The sequence below is a fragment of the Elephantulus edwardii genome, unplaced genomic scaffold (genome assembly GCF_000299155.1).
Source record: "Elephantulus edwardii isolate Elephantulus edwardi_28Jun2011 unplaced genomic scaffold, EleEdw1.0 scaffold00122, whole genome shotgun sequence".
Lineage (NCBI taxonomy): Eukaryota > Metazoa > Chordata > Mammalia > Macroscelidea > Macroscelididae > Elephantulus > Elephantulus edwardii.
The window spans coordinates 6,742,907-6,749,164 of record NW_006399872.1 but is presented as its reverse complement, the minus strand read 5'-3'; the positions used below and the strand labels follow the sequence as shown (position 1 = coordinate 6,749,164).

The following is a 6,258-nucleotide window of genomic DNA, read 5'->3' as shown; positions in this document are numbered from 1 at the left end:
AAATGGGCAAAAGACATGGAAACAATTTTTACAGAGGAAGATATTTGGATGGCCAACAGACACATGAAGAAATGCTCAAAATCACTGGCAATAAGAGATACAAATCAAAACCACAATGAGATACCATATCACTCCAGTAACAGTGGCAAAGTTTAACAGGCAGAAAGTAATAAATATTGGAGAAGATGTAGCAGGATAGGAACTCATACATTGTTGGCAAGATTGTAAAATGGTACTACCATTCTGGAAGGCAGTTTGATGTTTACTCAAAAAGCTGAATGTAGAAATTTCATATGACCCAGCTATTGCACTGCTTGGAATATACCCCTAGAGAATGAGAACTAACACACAAATGGAGACTTGTATACCAATGTGCACAGCAGCATTGTTCACCATTGCAAGAACACGGAAACAGCCCAAATGCCCAACCACAATTGAATGGTTTGAGAAATTATGGTACCTTCAAGGACAGAATACTATGTAGCATGCAGGAGAAAATGACTTTGTAAATTACTATCTAACTCAGCAAGAACTTAAGGGAATTATGCTGAGTGAACTAACTCAGTCCCATAATGACAAATACTGTAAAAAACCATTACTGTAGAATGAGTATGAGGATTCTGGTTGCAGGGTAGGGGCTATTAATCATAGGATTGCACAATTTAATGAGTGGAGGGGGTGTGTGAAAGTAGTGGGAAAGATCTGAAGTGAAAAACAATATAAAAGAACTTTGTAAGTAAACAAGTATAACATAATTTTTAAAAAAACAAGTATAAAAAAATAAAAAAAACAAGTATAAAAACAAAACAAAATACCCTACACTACTACAAGAAACAATAAAAGACCTAATTCAGTAGAAAAAATATTCCTGCTCATGGATAGGATGACTCAACCTAGTGAAAATAGCAGTCCTCCCCAAAGCAGGGTTGCTGTTCAGCACATTCCCAATATAGATAACAAACTCACTTTTCAAAGAGATAGGAAAGACAATTGGCACATTTATTTGGAAAAGAAAGACACCCTAAAAAAAGCAAAGCTCTTCTGAAAAATAAAAATGAAGTGGGAGGCATAGCACTCTCTGATCGCAAAACCTACTACACAATCACAGTAACCAAAAGAGCATGATATTGGTTCAATGACGGACATGTAGACCAATGGAATAGAATTGAGAATTCAGAAATCAAGCCAGATACCTATGGTCAACTGATGTTTGACAAGAAATCAAAACTGATTAAATGGAGAAATGACAATCTCTTCAACAAATGGTGCTGGCAAAACTGGACATCTAGCTACTTACAGAAAAATTTTAACAGAATCCCCATCTCACACTATACACAAAATTCAACTCAAAGAGATCAGAGACCTAGGGTTATAGTCCAAAACCATAAAGCCCATAAAAGACAAATTGGGACCAAACTTAGAAACCTTAGCCTATGGCATAAACAGGTCTATATATACAGCCAGAAATGCATAACCAGAAGAGGATAAAATGGATGAATGTGACCTTCTTCTAAATGCAAATTTTTGAATGAGGCAGAAAGCATCGAAGATAAAGGAATACACAGAATAACTCCATCAGAAAGACTTGGTTGATGCTTGGTTGATGTTGTTGTTGTTGATTGCCATTTAGTCAAGTGCGACTCATAGTGACTCTATGCACAAAAGACCTAATGCCTTTTCATAACTATCATCAATTCCAAGTTCATAGAGTTTCCAGAGGCATGTGGTTTGAGAAGTGGATGCCACTTCTTCTTTCAAACCTGTTTTGCAACTGGGAGTTCCACCAAAAACTGTCCACATTGGGAAACCATTCTGGTATTTGATACCCCATTGGTACAAGGTTTGGCATCACAGCAACCCAGGTTCCCTCATACTGCACATTGGCAAAGAGTAATTTACAAAGAGGAAGAATGTTCCTCCAGATATAAACAGCACTAGTTTCATTTAGCAGTGGTTAAGTGTCATCAAGTCAAATATGACTGAGAGTAAGTTTTGCACAAAAGAATGAACTGTTTTGTAACTAACATCATTTCAGTACAGAACTCTTTTATATAACTAACATAATTTCTGTACATTTATAGAGTTTAGAGAGTTCCACCATTTTAGGAAGTAAAATATTATCAAGTACGAACAGCGTCAGGGGAAGAATTCAAAACTGCACTGAAGGCATTGACGAAAACTTTTAGGACTTGGCAGGATGTCAATTGATAAATTTGAACAAACAGATGCAAAACTGGACATGATAACTCAATTCTTGCCATGAAATTGAGAGGACTGTTATCTGTTCAAGTGACTGGAAGATATTTGTAACCATGCCAAAGAAAGGTTATACAATAATATATAGATATTATAGAACAATATTGTTATTATAATACACAAGTAAGAGCTTGTATAATACAACTTAAAAATAATTATAGCTGTACATCCACATAAAACTGAAAAATTTAAGCTGTATTCAAAAGAGATTATGCAAAGAGCAATATCATTACTAATGTCTGGTGGCTATTGGCTCAAAGCAAAGAATGTCAAAAGATGTTAACCTGTGTTTTAATGATCATGCAAAGTCATTTGACTATGTGACTCACAACAAATTAAGGATCATATTGTGAATAATAAGAGTTACAGATTAATTTATGGTCATGCAGAACCTGTGTATAGAACAAGAAGTAGTTCAAACAGAATAGGAGATATTACATTGTTTAAAATTAGGAAGGGTGTGTATCAGGGATTTTTCCTTTCACTATACCTACACAATGTATTTGTTGTTGTTTTTCATAGTGACCCTGTGAATGAAAGTCCTCCACAGCTGTGTGACTTTCATCCTTTCTCCATGTTTGTAGGGTTTCCCCAAGGCAAGCTATTTATGGAAGTGGATGCCACTCCTGCTTCTGAGCTTGTTTTAGCCGGGGAACACCACCAAACACTTTCCGTTGTGGGTAACCATTATCACATTTGACATGTCAGTGTTACAGCATTCAGCTTCACAGTGACCACAAGTTGCCTCTGTATGGCAAGTGGACACATCAGGGCTATACTACCTAGAAGAATATTTCACCAAAAACAATTAAAGAGAGACCTTAGAGCCGCGGGTTAGAGTCACTCGCCCACCTGTGGCTTGGTAGCTTCACTTTCGGTCCAAAAGGCCAACTGGACTCTCTATGTTGTTAAGTGCCAATAGAGTCATAGGTGACTCATAGTCACCCTATGAATGAAAGTCCTCGACAATTTGTGTGACTTTCATCCTTTGTCTATGCGCAATCTGTATACTGAGCAAATAAATAACCCACGAAGTTGGACTATATGAAGAAGAATGAGAGATCAGGATAGAGGAAAACTCATTAACCCCTATGATAAGCAATTGAAATAAACCTGATGTATGAAAATGAAGAATTGAAACACCTAATAAAAATCAAGGACTATATAACTTTCAATATGGATTATATCTCAGCATAAAACAAAAATGCTCACAATATTGTGATAGACAGATGAGATTTAAGTTGTCAAACATTTCAATTTTATTGGCCTCCTTATCAATGCCCATTGAAGCAATAATAAAGATATATATATGTCATTGAGTATAAGAAACATATATGCCAAAATATATATGGCATTGGGAAAATTTACTACAAAAGACCTCTTTAATAAAGAGCAAAGATTTCATACTCAAGATTAAAGTCTGTTTATTTTTTTTTCTATAATTATATTTTATTAATTTTCATAAACATTTACAGAGATAAAGTCTGTTTAACACAAGCTGTGGTATTGCTTAGAATACATATGAAGATTGAACAAGGACTAGAGGAAACCAAATATGAATTGGTGCCTTCAAAACTGGTCTTGTTCCTTTGTCAGTGAATCATGTGGGAGGGGATTGTCCTTCTTTCTCCTTTGAGCTACTGGTGGATTCAAACTGACAAAGAGACATGGCCTTTAGTTTGACAGTGCAGTTCCCCATGGAGTATGTCATGAGAGCTCCCTATGGAGAACAAGCAGTGATTTCTTAAAAGAAATGCAGCCAGAGGGTTTCTTGGAGTGCAAATCGTGAATCTTTGTCTCATCAACTTGATATGTTATCAGATGAGGCCAAATCCTAGAGAAGGACAACTTTCTTGGTAAAGCATAAAGTGAATATGAAAGAGGAAGACCTACCTCCCAGGAGATAGGCTGACACAGGAACCACACATTTTTAGCACAGAAGTGATTGTGATGTTATTGAAGGTTTAGAAGTTCTTTGTTGCATGAGTCAGAACCGATTCTATGGCACCTACCAATAATAAATAGCCTGAGGTGATGTTCAGCCTTCCTTCCTACTGGAAAACATTGCCTTTTTCTTGCTTTCTGTATCACATTCTCTGTGCTTTTTGCTTTTGACTATGTATTGTCATTGCTTCTACAGGTTCTTATTTATCTATAACCCTTAAGTAATTTTTTCCAACATCTTAATGCCAAACCTTGAGAAAAAAAAAAACGTTTTATCTCATAATATTGTCTTCAAATACATGTTAATTCATTTCATGAAATAATACTCATCTTTACTGGTGCAATGTATTGTGATAATTTTATTCTAATTCATGATAGATAATAATATTGGTCATAATCTACCAAATTGATTTCATGGCTTACATATTTTTTCAGAACTTATTTATAAACTATTCTGTCTCGTTATTATACTTTCTACTGCTTCTGGTTAAAATAAACCCTGAAATGACCAGTTTTCTCAGTCACAGTTATCCAAACATCTGTCACATACTAGCACGTTATGGGAGCTAAGCTCAAGAGACTGGGTAATAGTCTTAGCTAAGCTTGGAAAAGCTTAGAGGAGAATTATAATTAAGTCCCTAGAATATTTTTTAAATGGAGCTTAGATGTGAGACATGCATTTTTTTTAAGTTTTAAATCATATGAATAACATATCTTGAGAAGTGGATTTTTTTAATATTGCAGCAGAGATTATCTTTCTTAAATTTTGAGTCAACAAAAACATTCTATACCAAAATAACATAAATTAGAATAAAATATGACATCAGGATGAATTCTTATCTAACTTCAATATTGCATTGCCCGACTTGACTCCTAAAAAGAAAGTAAACCTGCCGGGGTCACAGGGACGCTACCGGTGTTTCCCTGATCATGCTGCCCTGGGAGGTATTTTCTGCTGCCGCAGCAGCCCCCTCTCTAAAGAACACAGGCCTCCTCCTAGGCCCACGGGTATTGCAAACCACAAGGATCTTTCACAAAGGACAGCGAAGTCATGCCCCTCTACCACCTCTTCTTGAACATGGATTTTGGACTGATTCTTGAGGAATTCTTCCAGTTTCTTTATCCTAAAACAGGTGTTACAGGTCCCTACATGCTTGGACGTGTCCCTACATGCTTGGAACTGGGCTTCTCCTGTATTTTCTTTCCAAAGAAATATATATGGTTACACCAGAAACCTTTTCTAACTTAGCAACAGTTGGGTTGCTTATCTAGGTAGTTAAAAAAAAATATGGTACCTCTATAGGACAATTTGCTGATAAACTTGATGAGCAAAAAATTGCTCGACCAGAGGAGGAGAAGCAGACTTCCATGAAATACGTCCAAGATATGAATGAATTAGAAAAGGCACAGCAGGCACTGGCTCAGAAACGCCGTTACCTTTTTGATGTTCAAAGGAATAGCCTTAGAAGTTACATACTGGAAACGGCTGCATAGAGTGTACAAGGAGGTGAAGAATGATCTGAACTACCGTATCTCTGTGCAGAATATGAAATGGAGGAAGAAACAAGAGCACATAGAAACTGGATAGAGAAGAATGTGGTGCAGAGCATCTCCACAGCACCGAAAAAGAAAACATTGGCCAAGTGCATTCACAATCTAAAGCTGCTTGCAAAGAAGGCTCAAGCACAGGCAGTTATGTAAATCTATCTGTCCCCATTGAGACAGATGTGAACTTAACTACATGGAAACTTATCAATGTGACAAAAAAAAAACAACAACAAAACAACAACAAAAAAAAGCCCAAACAAAAAAAACCCAACAACTTTGTATTAATACTGCTATCTAATCAATTTACAGCATGAGTTTGCTATATTGAGATAATAAAACACACTCACTGGCCAATAAAATGGTCTTGTTCCTCATTTTGAGTAATTCTGTGGTCACTATGAATAAGCAGTGGTTTTAATGAAGTTTTGATGCCTAACTAAAGATTATCAAGTTCTAATTGGAATTTATAGTTAATGTTAACATCTTATAAAAAAGTTACAATTGAATCAA

The 6,258-nt window shown here is 36.0% G+C and overlaps 1 pseudogene; it reads left to right on the top strand.

The window, feature by feature from the left end:
- The first annotated feature begins 5,130 nt into the window (after window positions 1-5,130).
- Window positions 5,131-5,901, top strand: LOC102870576 (annotated as a pseudogene).
- Window positions 5,902-6,258: the final 357 nt, after the last annotated feature.